A 22,751-nucleotide genomic window follows, 5' to 3' on the forward strand; every position below is an offset into this window, starting at 1 on the left:
GAACCAAGTCAGCCCATTTAGTTTGGATGAACTTAGGCCAAATAACTGTACTGGAGCTGACTTCAGAGGCTTGAGAGGAGTTGCTGGAGTAGCTCTTCCATACTAAGAAAACAAACAAACCATGCAGCTCATTGCATCATAGGACTTTTGACTCCCATCATGTTAAATCTTATAGGCAAAACAGGGCCAGGCCTAAGCAGGGCTTACAAAGGGGACTCCAAGGAAACCCCTGCTGCAAGGGATGGTTTTGGTGACTCAGTAGGTGACAAGGGTTCTTCTGAGTCAGGACTGAACCAGTGTTCTTGCATGACGTTAGCACGCCCGAGCTGAGGATGTTTTTTAGACTGAAAGACTCACTACTCATGCCAGCAAGGGTCCAGGGAGACTTTCGCACTCATACAGATGGTGATTCCAGTCTCCTGATCAAAGTCCAGCTGTATTAATTATGTTTTCCTTCTGTAACTGCTTTGTATGGTGTCAGTTATTGCCCCCTTCCAGGCTGTGACCATGGTCTATACCACAGCCCTGAGGTATGACTCTAGCTGGTTGTGATGCACCTTTAACTAGCTGGTTGGAAGGAACACCTGGGCAACTACAGCGTCAGCTGCTCAGTATTTAGGCAGGAATCTCAGGGCTCCCTCCTTTCTCCTGATGATGGCTACAGCACTAGTGGTATGTGAGCTCACATGTCTGAAAAAAAGCTTGTGTACGTCTGCAGGGGCTGTAGGCACATCTTTGGGTATCTGGGCTGACTTATGCTGCCTGGCGTGGTGGATCCTGGTGCAGATTTTAGTTCTTGAGACCCTCAGGTTTGGATTAATGTGTGTGGGAGTTTGTTGCCTTAATTCTGTGGTGACTCTGTTAGTTGTCTGCCCGTGATGGGTGTGGGTCCAGGGATGATGCAGTAGTAGCAGATGATGTGTTTCTGAAGGCTGTGGAGATGTGGAAGGTGTGCGGTTGCAATAGGCAGCTTGGTAACAGACAAATAGAAGTTTTAAAAAGTTTTGGTGACTAGAGAAGAAAGCACAGAAGCAGAGACTCTAGAGAGACAAGAAGAAAAACTATGTAAAAATGTGATCACCCATTTTAATGGCTAAACATGAATTATGTTATGAGATGCTTTCATCTTGGTATAGGTTAGCATTCCCCAGCTTTTTATATTTGTATATAAATATTTTTCTTGAAGTAAAGTCAGCCTAATTGGAAGTAAGAGCTATTCTATGTCGTTTATTTTAATACTCTAATATATTTCCCCTAGTTAATCATTGGTATTTCTAAATATAAATTTCCTTTCCTTTTCTTTCAAGTCACTTAAAATGAAAGGGCCTGCTTTACTCTTTGACCTTCTCTAACAAGCAGACCCTTGAAATGCAGCATTTCCAGAAAGCAAGCTGTAGGAACAACAGATGGATTTAGTAAATTACAGCCTGCAGATGAATTGTATGAGGAGTCAGTTTGGGATGGAGGCTTAAAATACACAGAAATTTTCTATGCTGTAGCTTGTTTCTTGCTGTCAAACACTGGCTGGTAAATGTGTAGCTTGTGTGATGTTGGCTTTCTGTACTGATTGATTTGTAGAAGCCGTTCCATCCCAAATTACCAGCTATTTGGGTCTCAGCCGGCAATTCTACTCAGCCAGGAGACTGTCCTCTAGGTACATTTTAGTATTTTGCATTTCTTTTATTTGCTAAAGCTATTCTGACAGACTACTTATCCTGATCAGCAGATTCTAAAACCTGTTTGTGGTTTCCCAGGGATTTCATAGACAAATTAGCGCCTGGGTGTTTGCAGGACAGGTGACTCCTAAATGATAAAAATATCGTTTACAATCAAAGTGCCTTTCTTGTAACAATAATCTTGAGCTAGGTATTTGCTTATCTTCCAACATGTTAATCCTTTTCAGGATTAACAACTCCTTTTTCAAAAGCGTGGTCTTGGTTCTGCAGACCTTGCTGACATAACTAATCTTGCTGAGTTCACGAGGGGTAATTGTGTGCAAGGACTGCAAGGATGGACATTCACCTCAGTAGGTTTCCTTGACGTGATTTAGCTATTGCTCTGAGGTTTGAGGCTCCATAATGTATTTGATACAGAGTAGCAGCAGTAAGTTGTCATTGTGATCAAACACAAAGCTTCTGTAGGGAAGAATAAATTATTTGCATGGGTGTGATGAATGCTGGAAGGGAATTTGAGAAGTTGCATGTCAAACACTGGGAAAATTTCTGAAAATGACGCACGTTGCTCTTCGTGGTGTCAGAAACTTTACATTGAAAAGAGATCATCACTGGCTTTGGTTATTGCATTATATTTTTAAAAGTCTTCTGAAAAGCAAATATATTAAAGATACAGCAGTTGATACAAGATCAGGTAGGCTCATGGGTTTTTACATAAATAAGGATTTATTTCTACTCTTATATTCATAACCTGGTCAACACATTTTGTAACAAGTTCCTATGTCGAATTTGCAGTCCTTGAAGTCATGTGCGTTTAAATCAGTCGTGTGACAGAATTCTGTGAATCTCTACATCAGGGTTTTGCGTGGAACCGATGTTGTTCAGTGTGGGACTCGCAGGAATCGCGTCTGCTTTAGCTAAAGTATGATTCCCTTTTGTAAGGAGAAGATGCATATGGTAATAATGAGGATGGCAATAACAATCTTGTTAACACTTGGGAAACTCATGCAGAATATTCTCGGTGCTGCTTTCTGCTTGCCCTCTGAATGCAGGCTGCAGCGTCGGCAGCTGCAGTTCGGTACTGCCCACGGCCCTGGTCCTGCATGGTACGGCCCGGGGACCTCTCGGCATGCAGCTCGCTCCCATCCCCAGGCATGCCCTTGGCTTCCTTACAAAGGAAACTAGTGCATGTGGGGGACGGCTGTGCATGCAGATCTCCTCCCGAAACAGAGACGGTGTGGGGCGAGGGTGTGTACCCCGGGACAAGGACTGCAGGGAGCATCTGCCCAGCAGTGTAGATACTGCCTCCAGGGAACCCTCCTTTAGAAGAGTGTCTGGCCTTGTAAGCACTCTGCTTGCAGAGCAGGTCTCCGTGCTACAGTATTTAATGTGCTGGCAGCATCCAGTGGCCAGGCTACAAATGCAATGCCTACATTTGGTAATGGTGTTACAGAACTACAACATTTTCCCCGTAACTCACCGATGCAAACTTTAACAACTGCAGTACAACAGCAACCCTAGCCTGTACCTGTGAGTTTCTTCCAAGGCAGACACTGGGACTGAAAAATACAATCTGTTGTCTTTTTTTTTTTTTTCCTCTTCTCAGAAGGTCCATCCCACAACAGTTATCTGCACAGTAGGTTTCACTGCATTCCTAGGGCTACTCATGTGTAAAAGGGCTGCAGCAATGCGCAGTAACTGGAATAGTTTTTCTGTGATATGATTTGTTGCTGCTCTAAGGTTTGCAGCTCCGTAATATGAGTTGTTGATGCAGAATATCAGTGAGTTGTCACAGTGATCAAACAAAGTCCTTTTCTTAAGCCACTCACAGCAAGGCTACGTAACGGTTTGAGATCTGAAATGTCCAGCTGAAACTAAAGAGAAATGCTTCAGGAGGCAGAATGTAATTACCCATGTTGGAGTCTGGCCAGGTTTCCAAGGTTAACACCTTTCATCTTGACATCAAATCTTTAATGACCACATGTGGTAAAGACATTTGTTCAACATCTCATTTGGGAATAGAGCATAGCCAGAGTTACTCTGCCTCTACTGTCATGCTGGAGTGTTGGTCTAAAGGAAAACTGCTCTCAAAGTTGCCAGCAATACTTCACGGACAACCACATATTTCCTCTGGAGACTCCTATCTGAGTAGAACCAGGACCTACTGGTCTGATTTTTATTTCCTCCAAATGATTTGATCCTCTGTCCTTCTTACGAGCTAATAGCAAACACTGCAATTACCCTTATTTCCAGGTTGCCAAATAAAATAATTAGAGAAGTAGGCATTATGATTTTGGAAAGATACGTTAGAAAATGAAGGGGAGTGATGACAGCATGCTCTCGCAGTGCCAATTAAAACACTGCTGAGGAGATTCAACACTACTTTCTGGATATCCAGGCAGACAAAAGAAGTTCACAGGGATTCACTCAAACAGAAGGATGGCAGAAAGGCTCCTTTCTGCTTCTGAGCATATGGCATATGGCAGTACAGCCAAGGGAATAACCTACAGAGTGACTTTCTCGAGCAGTATGTACCATTTAGAAAGTGGATGGAACAATCTGAAGCATCTTTAAAGAAGATATTTGTTGTGATATGTGAGATGGTCTAGCTGAAGCAAAGAATCATTAGTTGCATTTACTTATTAGTCTTGTTTAGACTAACAAAGACTTCTCCTTGTGACCATTCAGCACATCAAACATTCCACTCTATTAATCTCTGCTTAACTGTAACTTTTGCTTAAAAAAAAAGAAAATCTAGGTTATGAGGGTTTGAGGCACATTGAATAAAGGCACAAAAAGGATGTGTGCACGGGGGCAGAGGAGATCACGAATACCTCGTAGCATACTGAATACAAACTGTATACAGACTGTAATTCTTAATGGACGTGGAAAAATATCTCTTCCTCAGCAGCAGTTTTAATTTCTGTATGAACAACTGGATCCAAGTTTTCTCTCATTATAATGAACTATATGATCCTCTCCATGTGCCAAGGTGTGGTGCATAAGGCTTCGGTCTAAGTCTCTGTGTGTTTCCCTTGATTGCACATCCATGATGTGAAGGTCTAGTTCAGCACTTCACACCCACTGCTCTTTAGGTATGTTGCAGTGGAAATATGTAAGTACTTTCATTTTACATATTGGAAAGGCGAAGCTTAGATGTTGCTTGTACAGAGTTAGTCACAAACCAAGTTTCTTAGCTTCTCTTCCAATGCTGATACTGGAACACACCACTACAAAGCAAGGGGAAGTTGTGTTTGTCCACTTCTAATAGCACAACATCCCTGAGCTCAGTGTGAACCCTCCTGGATTCTGTACAATATTTTTTTTGTTCATATGAAGTAGCACTTGAATTCTAACTTATGAACTGAAGAACGACAGGGCTAAACTTGAGTTAAATTCTCTCCTTCAAAAGGCCATTTTGTTTTCAAATTATTGACATGTGTGTGTTTCTTATCAGTCCAATTTGTAATCTGCTAAACAAGTCAGTCCCACTTCCGCCTGGCATCTGTCACATTCAGACATATATCTGCCATAGAAAGCTCAAATGTTCACAGGTGTTAATGTCACTAGCTATGCATGTTTGCTATGTCCCCGTTTAAGTGTTTCTCTGGACTCGGTCTGTGCTGGTGTCTCTCCTTAGTGCCTGTAAAACAGCAGAAGTTTGGTGGTTTCTTGTGTAGAGTGTGACCATGCACTGTGGGAGATTTCTTAGGAAGAAGTAAGCCAAGACAGAGAAGAGGTTTCTAAAAGCTTTGGCTGTTTTTCCTTGAGGCATGTGCATCCCATTTAGCCAAAGAGAAGCTACAGTACTACTAGCAACAGCTATAACCACTATGTGCCTCCCTGCTTGGTGTGCTGCATCCTTGTTGAAGAGGAATGAGAATTCTTTGCAGGTCTTGCTGGGGTTGCCAGTAACTGTTCAGTCTTGATGGTTTATTTTGTAGCAAGGTACCATGTTCTTTAGGAAAGTGAGCACAAGGAGTCTCAAATACTAAATATAGATGTGAAAAGAATGGAGCATCCAAGGCAATACAGGACTCACATACAGAGTCACCACCTAGAGACTACATCAAGATCATTGCCTATTATAATAGAAGTATCTTCTATGAACCATTATTCCTTCCTCGTGGTCAAACAAATGCATACCTGTATCCAGTCAACGGTTGGGGTTTGGTCCCTTTCAACCTCCAGCAGAATCTGATCATGCGCTGTTTCCCATCTTTCTGTCAGTGGCACTTCAGCATTTCAAAATGTCTGGGTTGGTTCATTTATGGCTTTTTTTAGAAGTAGTAATAAAGAGAAGCATGTGCTCTTCTTCAACTGGTGTTACTGCTGTAGCTCAGTATTACCTCATGAGCATGCTTTTGATGCCATGAATAGCTGCAAACCTAGAACCACTACTTTAAAACCCCAGGAAAGGGGAAAAGTCTTATAAACCTTTTTGATTTAAGGTATAGGAAAGCACAAAGTTTCCACGTGATTCTCATCCCTGATACTGAAAGCCTCTCAGCAACGGGGAGGCAGGCGGTATGCCGAGACCCGTGCTGGCTCCGAGCAGGGCTGTCCTGTTTGCCTGCACTCCTTGCCATGCTGACTGTCTTCTCCTCGGGCACCAAGTGTTTGGGGCATAAAATGTCTGTTTGCTCTTTGTGATCAGTGTTTGTGTCCTAATGGATTAGGAGACTCGTAACGGAGCCAAGGGCAAGCCTCATGCTGGCTGTGGCTGTGTCGTGATAGCAGCCCTCTGCCATCTCCAGGAAGGTCTTGTGGTGGCGCTTGAGTTACCTGGTGGTGCCAGGCAGTGGTGCCTGCAGTTAACTTGCCTCAGACAGGGTGCCCGCAGCCATGTGGGCTCCAGCTGGGGCACCGCCACCTTGCAGGGCCGTGTGTGGGGCTGGAGATGGCAAAATGGCCGCCCTTCCCCTTCAGGCCAGCACCTGCTACCCCCTGAGCGGGAAGACAAAATGGCTGACGGCCAGGCTGGGAGGAAGTCTGCAAATACATACAGGCCTGTGCTTGTGGCCGCCCTGTTTCTCCAAATCGTCAAACCAAGGTATTTCTTGCTGGTTTTGATGCTGGCTGCTGCACAGGGCTGTGAGTGCTCGCTGGGAGACTGGTACTTGCTGAGGAGCCATCTGTCCCGGTGGGGCTGGCAGAGGAGGAGCCTCAGGGACAGCCATGCCCCTCCGTCCTGCTGCGGGGTGAGCTGAGCTGGCCTTTCCCCTCCTCCTGTCCCCGTGGTGCCTGTGTTGGCCTCCTTCCACATTCAGCCATGGCTGGCAGGCTGCTGAGGTTTGGTGCTGTGCGGCCGGCAGCAGCTGGTGCGGGGCGGCCATGGCTCGGAGGCACGGCACCTCGCTCCCCACCGGCCCCTGCCCAGTCCCGCACAGCTCCCACACCCCAAATTCTATCCCACGTCCTCTGAGAATTTATAAAATCCTTCCTCTTGCAGTCCCAAGGCTTGGCTTGCTTTCTGTCTTTAAAAAAACCCCAACATACTAAAAATTCCAATTCTCATGACTCTAAAGAAAAGCTTGGGAAAAAAAAGACCCTGATGTCTGAGCCAGATAGGAAGAGAAAGCCTGAGCATCTTTATGGGTTTGGGGCTATTTTTAATCTCATGATTTTTTTTTTAATCAAATCTCTCTATTTTTTCTTTTTTTTTTTTTCTGTGTGCGATCTGACTAATGACTTTTGTAAACTTGTGTTGGCAGAACTAAGAACAGCTTAAATAAAATGACTAATTGTTTTCATTCATCAGCTATTCATTGCAAGAGCAATTATAGTTTTAGCGTTCTGCCCCCAAATGAGGGCCAGATCCTGAAGTCATGTATTATTTATATTACCTGTCTCCCTATTTACATTCTTTAGCACATAGATGGCTCTATTCAGTGTCCAGGCCCCTTTTTGTAAAATTTGGTTGCATCAGATTTGGGCCAGAATTTGGGCAATCCAATGTGCCTGTTGATCCTCTTAATTTCAAGCAAGAAATAAATTACAATCTGTTATTGTATCTTGATTTGTTCATATGGTGGTAGGTAGCTACTAAAATGTTAAGATGCCCCCACTTGCCTTTTTCTGTTAAGCTGAAATTTAGCTCCAAAGGCAAGTTGCCATACTATTGCCAAGACCTCAGGTTCATTCTGTGAAGCATACTAAATATTTCCAGCTTGTTAGTGATTTTCTTATTTTCCCATATATAAGATTTAAGAAAAAGTCCCCATAGCAAACCACAGGTTTCCTTGCTGAAGCACACCCAGTCTGTGAAAGAACCAGAAATAGTTAAATTTGAAATGGTTAAACCAAAGACCACTCTTTCACCTGCCTGTTTGACATGAGTCGTAGGACAGACTGAATAAGCTGCTCTGAGAATGGAGCTTGTGTTCCCTGGTGAAGAATGAGTCTCTAAAGGTCTCATCGTCTGGGATTTTGTCGTAGTTTTGTGGTTAGAAATCGTACCAGGATGGAACAGCTCAGCAGGGATTTGAGTCCTCTCTCCTCCGAAGGTCCACTTGTGGTCGCGTACGCTGTCTGCCTGGAGCGCAGGGAGTGTTCCACCCTCACGAGCAGTGGGAGAAATGTGTAGGGATGGAGTCATGTTGCTAGAGGCACTTCCATCTGTGGATCTTTATTGCTTTTCGTGCTACTTCACTGCAGCATGGAAGAGGCACAGAAATGATCTACTTTGGCTCTATCTGGGAGCTGAAATGGAGCCAAAAGCCCAAGTAAAGACAGATTTACTGGATTCTGTTGAATTCTGGAAATGGATTGAGTTTGTAATGTTCCCTTGTCTTTCTAGTGGGCAGAAAGAAAACCGAGGCTTTGAAAATAATTAAATTCTAAGTAGGGAATTTCTTATCTAATCTGAACTTTATAGCTTGATCCCATTTCTGCTATGGCAAACTACATTTGTGTGTATGGCACCCTGAAAGGTTCAGGATTCGTTTCTAAACCCTTTATCTGCTTCTTGTCCACAAAGCAGCTGTAGTTGATAGAAAGTAATTCATGTGGGGGGAGGTGAAAATGGTAATCTTAACACTCTGATTTGTACTTGGCAGATCTCAAAACACTTCATGAAGTGAAGGCGCCTAATTTTAAATCCTTCAGCCACCCAACTCGTTAAGAAGAGGGAGGAGAAGCATTTGTTTGTACCTGAGCTATTAAATGTAAGATTTGTGTCTTATAGAGTGGCAGTGTTGCTTTTCAAGGCTGATTAGGAATGGTGGATAAATTTGGGTCCTACAGCACTTGAAATGAATGCAAAACTCACTCCAGTGGGAGATGGATAGAGAAAAGTTGCTCCTACTCCAGTATCTTTCCCTGTGAGTGTCATGAGTGGCATTGTCTTGAATTGCACAAATATTGTATGTAGGTTTTGAATATTCTGGGTCATCCTTAATGCTAATGGGTAGCAAAGTGATACAAGAAGTATGAATCTCCCAAGAACTTAATTTTAAACACTGCATCTGAAAGCAATGCAATTCTATTACAACATCAAAACTACTTTGCATATATATATATATGTCTATTTTTCAAGGCTCTCAATATGATTTATGAGCAGCAATTAACTAAACCTTTTAACACCATGTGACAGAGGTGTTGCTGGGCCCATTTATGAACTAGGCAAGCTGAGGCACAGAGGTGTCAAATGTAGCTTGTCAGCGATGGTATTGCAAAACAAAGACCAGAACCCAAAAATCCTGAATCATAGCCCCTGTCCATTTATTGTTAGGAGAGAAGATCATTAAAATCCACTGGGCTTGTCTGGCAGACTTTAGAAACTTATACACGCTTTTAAATGCAGAAGGGTTATCTTTATTAAATGATGAATGTAGGAGGGTTTTAACATAATGCTGAAGAAACACATCTAAACCATGAGAATCAATAGATGTCATTAAAAAAAAATAATCCTGCTGAAATAGATTTTTCCTGTCATTCAGCAATGTTTATATTCTGTGCTCCCTTTATGCTGTTCTACCTATCTAACATAAAAGCCTTTTAAAAATGTAAGTGGCAGATGGCTTGTAGGATACTGTACCTTAGTGCTCACAGACTTTCCACCTCTGGTCACCAGGACTGAGACTGTATCATAGTCTTCAGTGTAAGAGGTAGGTGTGGGATTTGTGTGCATTTTATGCTTACAAGATAGTCCAGCTTTGCAAATCCCCAGTGGAAGACTGGCCTCAGTGCTTTTGTTGGAAATCTCGGATGGTGTAACGTTCCTGACTGGGGGAAAGGTGCTTGGGAAAAGGTGCTCCAGTCAAGGTAAAATTTACCCCTATTTAGCTGAGACTGCAGCAGCACACAGACCTCGCAGTGTCCCTCAGATACCACGTTCACCCTTAGATGTGCCACTCCTGATGTGGCTGTAATGCTGCTGAGGCAGAGCTGGAATCATATATGAGTATCTGCTTGCAGTCATGGTCCCAAAAGGGTCTGCAAGGCATTCTAGGTCGATAGAAGAGGTGCACTAAGGATCAACTAACGCTGAAATCGGAATACAGCCAGGTTTTTTAGAAAAAAAAAAAAAAGGGTGTCTGAACCTCTGTTTTACAGCACTAGGTACAAAAGAATAAATCTCTAAGGTCTCTTGTAGTTTCTTACCTGCAAGTACATTCGTATTACTAATATGCTAAGAATCCCAGAAGATCTACCTTGCTAATTGTGGAAGGATAGAAACATGTGAAAACTTGATAAATACAGCATGGGGACTTGCCATGTGTTTAAAACTTGGAAAGGGAAATGCTTTATTCACATCTGAAACTAACAGCTATGTAGTAGTGGAAATAGTACTTTGTTGTTGTACGGAGATTTCTGCTGCATGGCAGATGATTTAATCAGGGGATTTTCTTTTTTAATAAAAAAGGAAAAGTAGAATACAGATGTGGGTAATTAAATATAGGAGATTCTATTTCTCGGTTTAGTGTAAATGCATTTATTATTTGTAAACCTGACTCATTTGTAAAGACACGCACACAAAAATGGGCAGACATTCGGAATTATCCAAGTCCTTGTATGAGTATGAGCAGTAATTCATAACCTGGTATCAAAATGTTCCCCAGTAGTGGTCTGGGCTACCAGTACAGTTATTGCTGTCACTGATATACATCTTCTGTATGTTTATTTTCTCATGCAACTACATTAAACTCTGGGCAGTATTTTACCCTTTGCAGATAAGTACTTAAAAGAGAATCTGGTAAGCAGATAATATTGCTGAAAATAAACTCAAAGACATAACACTCATTCTCAAAATCAAAACCAAAGGCAAAACAAGCAACCTTTTAAGAGCCTGTAATCCAACACAAACTGCACACCATAAGACTGGGTGATTTGATGATCCTAATGTTGCTCTGGGCACCTGATTCAACTCAAAATCTTGCAGATTTTTAAGGCAATCACTGCCTATTGTTTGTTTGGTGTGTTGTTTTTTTGGTGTTGTTTTTTGGTTGTGTTTTTTTTTTTTTTTCTTCCTTGGCTGAAGGTGCAAAGCAAAATAGGTCTGTGGTCCTGCTCCCATTACAGACTGTGAGAGTTTGCTTACACTGAAGTCACTGACAAAACCCTCAATAGCTTTAATGGGGGCAAGAACAGGCTCACCGTGATTTAGTCTAAAGTGTTCAGCTCAAGGCAGAAAGACGGGGGCTCTTTGAAAATGACAACTTGTGGGTTTTGGAGATGTCATTAACATATTTGTCATGGGGGAAAGAGGGTAAATAGGGAACTTGAAAAGAAAGACAGATATTAATTACGCTTCAGACAACATTGTTGTGTGCTGATGACATACTGTAACTCTCCAGACGACTATAATTTGCAAGTGAACCCAACGAGTATGAGACTTTACAACAAGCCGAGCAATTAGTTCTTCCTGAGTTGCAAGAGTGACATCATGTGTGCAAAACATGCCTTCGCCTTCAGCTAATAACACATACTCATTTATTCTTCCTGTAGGGTCACTGTTTGCCGTGAAGGCCATTAAATCATACCTCTGATGGATGCGTTAACTTTCAGAGTCTAGTGAATAAGGGTCCCTGAAGTGCAGATAAAGAAACATGTGTCCAAAGCACCAGCTACCAACAAAAGCAACTCCAATATTTGATTTTATGCCCTAGAACTGGCCTACAAGATTCTCGTATTCTTCTAAATACCTTAAGTTATTTTTCTAGGGTCTTGAAAATTTGCCCCTGCTGAAGGGATCTGACCCAAGTGGTGGTGTGGTGGGTCTTTTTGGTCTGGAATTTATCAAGATGTTGGAAAAGGTGAGGGGTTGCTTTTATGAGCAATTTATATAGACTTCTGAAAAAAAGAAAGGATTTTGTTTAACTAGAAAATGGAATAGAACTGAAATACTTGAACGGTGATGCTAATATGTATCTGGGTATAGATTCCAGTAGTGTGTGTGTGGTTTCATAGGCTGGATCACTTAATGTTTTGTACTGCATGAGTTTGTCAAAGAGACTCTAAGAATCCATCTGATACTCAAGGAGGAATAAATTATGGCATTGATCTGTAGAGACAATTACATTTATTCTTTAATCAGATATGTGGTCCCACTGGAGCCACATACTACTTACCTGCAGTAAATTAAGCTCCTGCTTAAGTGCTTTGTAGAATCAAGAGCCAAAAAAATCTCATGAAGATTTTTCAGCTCTTTTGTCTGTGAGAAGAGTGATGCAAATTGTCATGTAGTTTTTTGATATTTTAGCTGGATTAATGAAAAAGAAAAATGGGATGTGAACAAGCTTGACTTTAGAGATATATTTCAGCGTGTGAAAAGCTGCTTTATCTTTCAAAGAAAATTACTACAAAAACAAAATGAGCATTTCGGCACTAGTTTTTCTAAAACAGCAATGGGCGTGAAGATTTGGCAGAGCAGATACACTGTGGGACCACAACTAGCGCAGCGCAGCGAGCTGAGGAGTTTGCATCAAATGGGAGCAAGTTTCTCCTCTGTGGTGAGGTGAGGTGCCAGACAGGGCTGTACACCTGTCCTCGTTTCCTCTCCCCAGTCTTGATGGTGTTTGATGCTCAGTGTTGATTGCTCTCAGTACATCTGTCTGTCCCAGGTTTGCTGCCTCCCAGTGAAGTAGATGGGAAAGCTCCTCTTTTTAGCAGCAGGCCGGACAGACCCGATACTCCTGTGCTGCGCTTTCTGTTCTCCAGATCTGTGAAAGTCCAGGGCAGTGACTTCAGTATAGCGGGATATTTGGATCCGATCACCCACCCCAAGCTTTGAGCAAATTATCTACCTGGTTCTTTCGTTTGTCTCTAGCTGACATGTTTACATAGTCCCCTGAAGCTTCTAAAATTGGAACCTGAGGAAAATAGAAACCTGTTCTCTGAACCTGGCAGGATGCTTTAATTATTATTAACATTAATATTGTTATTAACAATATTAATAATCTTATGTTAACCAAAGGCAGGAATGAATCTCTTGCTGGACTGTGCCTGGGATGTGTGACATGTCTTTATGTTCTTCCAAAGCTGTGGCAAAAACCATCCAAGAGAAATGGTAAAGCTGGGGATGGCTGTTACATAGAAATCCATACAGCAGGGAGCTGTGCAGCCTTTTCCTTCCTGCTGACGCTGAAGTTTCTTGGTATTTTTTCTGCTTGTGACAACTCATCCCAGCATAGAGACACAGGTTGTGTACAGCATTCAATTTACAGTTTTCTTCAGTCAAGTTCCTGTTCTGATCACAGCAATGAAGGAAGGTAGACATCTGAGAGTGTGATGGTAAAAGTGCCAAGCGAGGCCCAAAGGGAGGAAAAAAATTCTGAATTCTGTGAAAAGGTTTGAACCCTGTTCCTCGGCTTCAGCTGCAGGGACTTTCCTCCTAACTGAAACCTGAGGATCCCTTCACATGAGCCTGTTCAGTTAACTTCTTTATCTGTAGCTGCCAGCATGGCCACAGATGCGATAGGGGAAACCATTGGTTTTGGTGGTGTGGTCAAAAGACGAGTAAGTCATGTTTGCACGAACCGTCGTTTTTGGCTATAAAGCTCTGCACAGCCTGAAGAAGTGAACCTCCCACAGAGCCAGAATCTGCCTGCTTCGTGGACCATTCTGGTTGAATTATTCCTCTGGCAATGCACCCCCTGAGCTAAAGTTTAATAATGTAAAGCTGGTGACAGGCTGGTTTAGGTTTTAAGGGCATGGTTTTGATTAATTTGCTACATTTCAAGGGCAAAAATGTGTAAACTCGGTCTTTACTGAATACTACACCACTTTCCATGTGTTGTTGACCTACCAAAATTGTACACATTTTTTTTGCCTCCCAGACCTGCTTTTCCATGTAGAGGAGAGACAGAGCCAGGATCACTCCACATTTAAATCAATACTTAACCATCTACTTGAAGTTGCCCAGGAAAACTGCGGCCGTGTCAGAATTAGGTTGGAAGCTTTCAATCTCAAAAAAAATGAGTGTGTGAGCAGAAAGTGCAACTGCTGCAAAACACACATTCTTGTCTTCTGTTCACCTTGCCATATTGACATGTGCTATACAGAAGAGATGGAAGTTGTCTCTCTTCTATATACACAAACGCATGTGTGCCTGTGTGCCCGTGCTCATACCCACCGAGCTCCCCACACGGCACGTAAGAGAGAATCTACTTGGTGGTTTTAATGAAAACGCAGTTTCATAGCTCTAATGATCAACAGCTGGGAAAATGCATGCTTTTCTCCTTCATCTCTAGACTCATTTGAAAGATTTTTGTTTTGTGGCTTTACTGGGTGACTTTCTTGATGAACTGATTTTAAAAAAATCATTTAATTTCTTCGAGGACCATAGTGGTTACCATAGAAATACGTTAGCTGCAAAACAAGGAATAATTAGTTTATGTTTGTTCCTTTGTGTCTCCTAATTTCTTCCATTCAGGATTTTTAAGCATATAATTAAAGGGATTATTCAGCTTTGTGATTTTTTTTTTTTTCCCCCTCTATAAATTCATTTAAAGACAAAACTCTGATGTCTGTAGAGCATAAATAATAATGATTATATGCGGTAATTAGTCCAACCTGTTTGTTCACATAGCAGAAGACAACGTGTTTTCTGCCGAAAGACTGCGATGCTGACTAGTGGTCACTCTCAGCTTCCACTGTGGCATTCCCAGTTACCTATCTCATCCCTTATGGCTACTCAACTAATTACCCTTAATGAAGCACGGTGTGGAAGTGGGCCTCTCCAGAGCACTGCAGGACACCTTCTTGCGTTGTTCAAGTTCTAGGGCAAGCTAAATTTGACAAGAAAGGCATCAGCGGGCTCCAGAAGTGTCTAAGGTCAGGTGACGATTGAGTAAGGACAGGGAGTATTGCGACACTGGGGCTTAAGGTAGTTATTTAACACCTCTGCCCCGGCAGGATTTGCCGAGTAGGCAAAGTTCTACCTGTCTGTGCAGAAGGGCTGAAACTTGTAGGACTTCTCTAGCAACGCTGGAGATGGATTGGGCTTTTTGCAAAATGGCAGCTTTCCCTGAACACAGGAGAGGGTGTTGGAGCCCTTCAGCTCAGAGTAGTTCAGCGCTTAAATCACTTTCTCCGCTGGGAGAAATGCTCTTTCTTTAAGGCTCCAAGATGAATAAACGGGATTAAGACTCTTATCCATGAGCTACGCAGCCCTGTTACCTTTCTCCAGTCCAACCAGTCTGGAAATGTTCCATTCTAGGTAAGGGAACACCATCAAGAGCAGGATTTACGTGCAGCCTTCTGTTGCCCATCAGAATAAACTGTGGTTTGGGAGCCAGGATGCCACGTATGGAGGGGAGAGGTTCGGCCCTACGCTCCTGGCATCCCGACCGATGTCCAAACCTCTGAACTCTTCTAGGGAAGAGGGATGGGTAGTGCCGGTACCTGATCTGGTGGGTATATTCCAGTGACTTTCCTGGATCAAACCGTTCAGGAAAAATAACCACCAGTGTCCCGTGGCTTTTGAGGGCTCAGACCTGAGGTAGATTCTGGGATGTTTTGGCTTAGAGGGGCTTTGGGTATGTGTTAATGTAGTCACTTGCAAATAGATGGGAATTTTGAGTGTTACTATTTTGGATGTTGGGCTTTAATGTCTATATTAGTTCCACTTTACTCATCCTGTTCCTTATTTGACTGTAATTTTTGAGCTTCAATCAAGCTTCTTACATCCTCCGTTATCACCTGGGAACAAAAGCACTCGGAGTTAATTTGAATGTCCCAAAACACATTTTCCCCTCTGCTCACCCTGAACTCACCCACGCCTTCACCTCAAAGCACCGCTATTTATTCAAGGGTCTGAATAATTTATTTAAAGGGCTGAAAATTGCAGCAACCCACCTCCAGCGCTTGAGCCCAAACCCGAGGGCCCGGGTCCCCCATGTGTGACCTAGCTGGCGCTGGGGGGGCCTTTCCCACTCAACCCGCGGGCGCAGCCGGAGCCCCCCAGGGCCGCGGGGGGGGCCGAGATTTGCGCGGGCGCTGCGCGGGAGCTGCGCGGGCGCTGCAGCGCCCCCTGGCGGCCAGAGGCGGGTCCTGCAGGGTTCTTCGCACCTTCGGGGGCTGAAGCGCTGCAGGACCCTTGGGGAGGGTGTGGGGGGCGATCGGTCCCTTTCAGGGGGGTCCCACAGCTTGCTGGGGAGGGCTCGGGCTTCCAGCCTTGGCGGGGACACCGCGGGCCGTGTCCGTGTGTGTGTGTCCCCCCCTCAGCTCTGCTTCCAGGGTTTAAAGCGCAAATCCCTGGTCTGGGCGATGCCTTCGAGGAGTTCTGCTCTCCTACAAACCCAATTTATGCTTTGACATCGCCTCTGATATTCAGGACACCCTTTCCAGTCGTCTTAAAAAATGTTTTATGGGTGTGCGCTCCCTGCTTTCGCTGCTTGAAATACAAAATTAACTTCCTAATGCAAGGGTGACTCTTGGTAATAGAACATAATATCCGGGAATGGACATTCAGGATAGAGCATTCCACTTAATGCAATTCTTGCACAATTATGAGTTGTTTACCTTAAACATTACTCTGAGGAGTAATAAAAAGTAAAGAAAATTCTGGTTAATAACCTGGGCAAAACAATTATCCTGCTAAGACTATTGAATCATATATGCAAAACACAGGAGGTTTTCATAACAGATGTGTTTAATCTTGATGCAAATCTTGGTTTTAACCCCACAGTGTCTTGCAGTTCAGTCAGAGCTGGACTAGTTCTGGTGTGCTTGAATAGAACAGACCGAGCCAGAAGCATCTGGGATCACAAACAAGACTTTACTATTGTGGAAGCCCCTCAGAGTCTTGTTATTGTCCCCTAGTAACTGTAATAATGAAGCCCTGGAAGATCATTTATATAATAGTTCAATGGCTTGGTTAGTTTTCATAACTGTCTGCAACAGACTTTTGGAAGCTCTCCCAGTGTTTATTGAAATAAATGTCAGGGTGAGACTATTGTGTTGTTTGTGCCATAAATGTAAACTCTGGCAAAAGGAGAATAACCTAATGGCCTGCATTGCTCCAGAGTTTTACCCTTCTAGGGAGAGGGCAGCATCTGGCAGCTCTCTCTGCTCTTTGGTTGCTATTCAGAGTAACACCGCTTACACTTGGCTCCTGCTGTCACTAGTAGTAGTGGTCAAGTGTCCTGGAGCACAACAAAAGCTTGAGTCTGTGGAGCTGTGTCAAAGACAGGCCACGTGGAAGCAGAGATATCAAGAAAAGGCTCCTCTAAAAGCAAGTGTGTTAGACTTCATTGCATTGTATCCCGTGATGTGGTCAGGTATAAATAAAGCACTAGATCTTAGAGCTGGCAAAGCGCGAGTGGGACACCCGGGCAATTTCCCTACCTCACAAGGGATGATTTTTCCTTGCCGAATATTTATCAGGGCTTTATCATGCTTGCTTTTGAATTCTTCAGTGAAGGAGGGTCTACAAATGACCCTTTTGCCTCCAGACTCTTTCATAGTCTAATTTTAATCTTTAATTTTCTTTCCTCATGTTAAGCCTAATGTTCTTTTTATTCAGTTTTCTATAATTGCTCCCTGTTATCCATCCTGTCCCAGCCCGAACGCTTCCCTCCCCTCTGTGAAGCGGATACCTGTCAGATAGCCCTCCGCTGTTTCCTTTAGTCAGAGATATACATATGCAATTCCTCCAATCTTCCCTCTGCCATCCGTTTCCTCAGGCTCTTCATTATTTTGCTAGCCCTGCTCTGAAGTGCTTTCCATTTATCAATATTATTTTATGATGGTTTGTGAATGGCTCATGCTGCCTTCTTGGCGTTATTCTCTCTCCTGCCCACGTACACACAGCCCACGGAGGTCGTGTTTTGTGCACAGACTTGGCTGCTCCCCCTCTCTTAGCTAAGGAAGCTTTCACCAGAGTGTACCCTGTCCCACCATGTAATCGTATACTCTGCAAATGGGAGTATGGTGCGTCAAACGCTACTTGTGGTTAAATATTTACCCAGAATAAAACATCAGTGGCAAGCATGACTGATGAAGGAAGAGAACAGTTTTTCCTAATCACTTAAAAATCCTTTTCTGAAGACTTGTCTAGTGTTCGAGATCTTTGCTTGCCTGTCTCTTTGGCAGGCAGGAGCAGAGGGCAGGAGTAGTCGCTAAAACACAGCTATAAATCATGGAACTTGCTTTTAAAATCACTGGTTTTTCTTCATCAATATTGTCTGCTGAGTGCAGAAGACCAGAGTCAGTGTGTGTCTCCTGCGTGCTGGGATTCTTGCTATCGTGGTATTTCTTGTGACAATAACGGAATGCGATGCGTTTCTGATGGGGTGTGGTTTATGTGCCTGTGTTGTTGATTTAAGGGCTTTTAAGCTTATCTGGAAAATAAGCAGTTAGAGTCTGCAAGCGAAGTTGGTTTTGGGTAAGGGCATTTTGAGACTTAACTTTGCCTTAGTCTCTTTGATATAACATTCAGGTTTCATTCTATAATGGACAAGGAAGATTGGAGAAATATATGTTTAGGAGTCTTTTTATAGTAAACAAATTATGTTAATACGTAGAACAGAAAACAACTTTTAAAACCACTAAGTGCTAGTAGTGAAATATACTGACCACCAAGTATTTCATTTCTGAAAATAGACCACCAGAGAATTATATTTCAAAATGTTTTGCCGGCTGAACATCTTTCTTTTGTTCTTGTAAAGATTAACTTTTTAGAAAAGGCTTGAACAATAAGTCAACATGAAATAATTGTGTAAGTAAATATCAAGCTAGTTAAGGGAGCAAAACTTGAGTAAACCTTGTGCACACAGCGTGTGTGAACAATAAGCCAGACTGTGACTGAAACGAGTGGGCAGACCCTCCTTTGGGATAAATCACTGGCATAACGTGAGGATTTGGCCCAGGATTTATGGCTACGAAGTCTTGCTTCTGGTTGAAGTGCAGGATGTTCTGTTGGTTGTTTACCTTTTTCTTAACCAATGCTGAGAAGAATAAGGGGAGGATATGTGGGGAAGGCAGGAGCTCCTGGGACAGCAGTCGCTCAGCTCTAAGGACATGCAATTCTGCTGCCTCTTTGGCAGTCATTGTTAGTTATCTTTTTGCTTCTTAATTTCTGATTTTCTCTTAGTGCTTGGAAAGGCTGATCTCAGAAATGACCTCTCTATAATGGACAAAATCGTAGTGTTCTTGCCAATGCTCCCACGTTATATTGATGCAGGGGCTCTGAAGGTTGCGGGTGAGGGACAGCCCGATGATGGGTGAGAATGGAAACAGGATGATGTAAGATCCGAGAGATCTATCAATGCTTTTTTGTGTCTTTGTTAGACAAAGACTAAGAAAGAGAATATGAGCCCAAGCGTGCCATGGAGACCATGCTGTGGAAAAGCTTTGTCACTGGGCTGCTATCCTTCTTGCTCAAGCCAAGCCAGTTCCTGGAGAACTGTGTGGGTCTGGAAGTGAAAAGCAATCAAGGTGGACTCTTCCCTGTTCCCACCATAGAGCTCTTTCAGCAGAGTGGAATTGCATCATCTCTGTGGACCTTCTGGGCAAGGTTGGCCACTAACTGTGGTTGAGGGTTTAAAAAATCCAGAAAATTGTATCATTACAACATCCATGAATCTGCAGCTGCATTGTGCTTGGTTAAGTGTTCCCTTTGATCTTCCTGGAGAACCTAATCATAGTTAGCAGTTTAACAAGAAAGCAAAGGACTTGTGAAGTCTTCTGACCCATCCCCTGAACCACTACAGGAAAAACTACCTCTGTCATTCTAGTGAAAAACTTTTTAATCTGTTCCTAAAGAGTTCCCACAATGCTCTAAAGCTCCTCCAATCAGCCTATTCCAGTGCTTCTCTCTCTCACTAGAGGGTTTTCTTTAACATAAGTCTTTCTTGCCAAAGTTTTTCTGTCCTTCTCATTGTATCATCTGGGGATGTGCCTAATAAACTATTTTCTTGTTTGGATGCTCTTTAGGGACTGTGACCGTGTCATTCCCTTGTTGGTGAGCTCAGGGGCTCGGCACTGAGCTCAACAACCTCAGACTTCTCCCACGGGCCATATTTTCAGGTTGTCTGATCAATCCTGACTGGCTTTTACACTCTCTCCAGCTGCTCCTCTGTATCTTACTTGAAGATGAAGCCCTGAAGTGGCTTCGTAGTACAGCTGAGACCGCACTGATACCGAACACAGCTGAAGTGTTTCATCTTGTATCCTGCAGGAAAGACTGCTCATACATGCCAGTCGGTTATTCACCTTTCTGGAAACACCCTGAAATTATTGACTCCACTATAACCCTTTCACAGGGTGCATCTGCAGGTGTGTATTAGTGCTTACTATGATACATATCACCTGTCCATATTGAACTTTGTACATTTTTATTTCTGTTGCAAAGATCACGTTGAACTTCGGTCTTGTTTTCTGCCATGTTTGCAAGGGTGTCCACATTCACACAATCTGCAAATCTAAACGTGTTTTATCTCCTGGATTTTAGAGAAAACGTTGAGCAGAACTGGATCTGAGAGAGGTTTCCTGCAGATCTTTGATGAATCAGCTTGATAATGAGTTGTGGATGTTCACCCTCTGGGTATGGCTGGATACCCAGGTACCAGGGAATGAGTAGCCACTTTGGCACCCGTGCTGAAGAATTACTCCAACCTTATGAAATCAATAGGGCTAAAAGTAGCCAAGTACCCTTCGTGTTTTAGCTAAATCTGACCAAATCTGAGGCTCTTTTGTGCCTGAAAAATTATGTTTGTTGCCAGTTCAGAATGGGATTTACTCAAACCCCCTGAGGGCAAAAACATTGCCTTCTTTGGGAACTGGAAACAACCTGAGAGCCACCGTCTCATGAGATTTCCAGCTTGTACAAACGAGTTTTTGTGTGGGTAGGAAGCACTGAGGTAAAGGGATCGGAAGATGAGAAGGGACAGAAAACTTGTGAACGTGAAGTGTGAACCAAAGCTCAGTGAAGTCAATGGAAACTCTCTGAGTGGTAGCTCGTGGCCATGTGGAGGGTTGTTGAAGAGCACAGAAAGAAAAAATACACTGTTGAAGCAAAAAGATTGTTAAGATAGGAGAGGAAAATATACTTCTGTAGAAACCTTGAGGGCTGTGGAAAGATATCCTTCCAAAGGCTACTTGGAAATGTTTAGAGAAAGCCTTTTCCAGTTAAGTAACAATGATAACACAGGACCCGAAAGAGAGAGAGGAGGTGGAACAGAATAAAACCAAAACAGAAATACAACATATTTAGGAAAATTAAACCAAACAAACAGCTAGCTTTCTGAAACTCTAGGTGGTGTGTGCTCCCCTTCCCACGTTTTAGGGTTTCTATTTTGAAAATTTACTTTCTTCTGTCTGGGTAGCGAGCACATCGTCGGTGCCGCAAGGAAAGCTGCGAGGCTGCCTGCAGTGAAGGAGCAGCAGGGATGAAGGAGTGTGGGCTCTGGGTGTCCTTGGGACCCAATGCCATGCAGCTTCTTTCTAGTTCTCCTCTTTACTTTTGCATTTTGTTCCCATTCAAATAAAGGTGCTCTGATGTTGGTGGTTGGGTGCAGCATTTTCCTCAAAGAGATAAATACTCCGCCTCCTGTCTTATTCTGCTAATTGCAATTAAAAGTGGTGCCGTCGGTGCCTTTTGTGGGCCTGCATGTGTACCTGTGTTTATATGAAAGTCTGAAGGCAGAATTTGTCTGTGCTCTAACGTTTTGTCAGCAGCAGGGTAGCAATCTAGAATTAGTCCCTGGGTGCTGTTTGGTTTCTAGAGCCTGTAGACTGCCTGCTTGTTACAATAATGAGAAATGCAAGTAAGCAGCATCGCATCAGCACTTGCAGTCCCACTTTCTATTGCTGTCATCAAAGGGTTTAGGAAAGTTTGCATTCAGAGTAGTTTGTTGGTTTTTTTTTTTTTTTTACAGTGCACATATGCATTTGCACAATACTGTCTGGGAAATCCTGTACATACAGGTAAGGCGTGATTTGGGTTTGGGCACTTGGTTCAGTGGCTGTGGCCCAGGTGAGAACCAAAGATTGGAAGCAAAAAGTCAAGGTAAGTCCAGATGACCCAAGAAAAGTGCGGCTGGGAACTGGATCATAGCCAGAAAACTAAAAAAGTGATGTTGTACCACCCTGGTGGTATGAAGCTGATGTGGATTTTAACTAGAAAACTGGAATCATCCCATCTCTCAAAAAGCGCTCAGAGCAAACACACCTGGAGGGTTGTAGGTGCCCACACTCTGCAGTTGATTCTCATTCATTTCTGCCTGTTTTTTTTTTTTTTTTTGGTTTGGGGAAGCGGAAGCTTTGTACCAGCTAAAAATAGCAGTACTTACAACCACTTACACGCTTCTTACTGTATTGCAGGAACAGAATTATTGCTTTTAGCTTGGATTTCCAGCTGTGGAAGAGTTAGTGTTGAAATCTGGAGGTAAAATTCCACAATGATCTAGCATTGGATTTCTCTGCGGTGCTTTCAAGTTCACCAGCCACACAATAGGCTGGATAAAACTGATAGTGATGAAAGTAGCAAGAAATGTGTTGCTATAGAGAATCCTGAAACGGCATCAATGGGAGCCCCCGGAACACATCAAGGGGTTATGAACAGCCTCTATTGTGGCCAAAAATAAAAATGTTTGCACGACACAGACCCTGAAAGCGAAAATGACAGAAATATTT

This window comes from Athene noctua, chromosome 12 (genome assembly GCF_965140245.1).
Source record: "Athene noctua chromosome 12, bAthNoc1.hap1.1, whole genome shotgun sequence".
Lineage (NCBI taxonomy): Eukaryota > Metazoa > Chordata > Aves > Strigiformes > Strigidae > Athene > Athene noctua.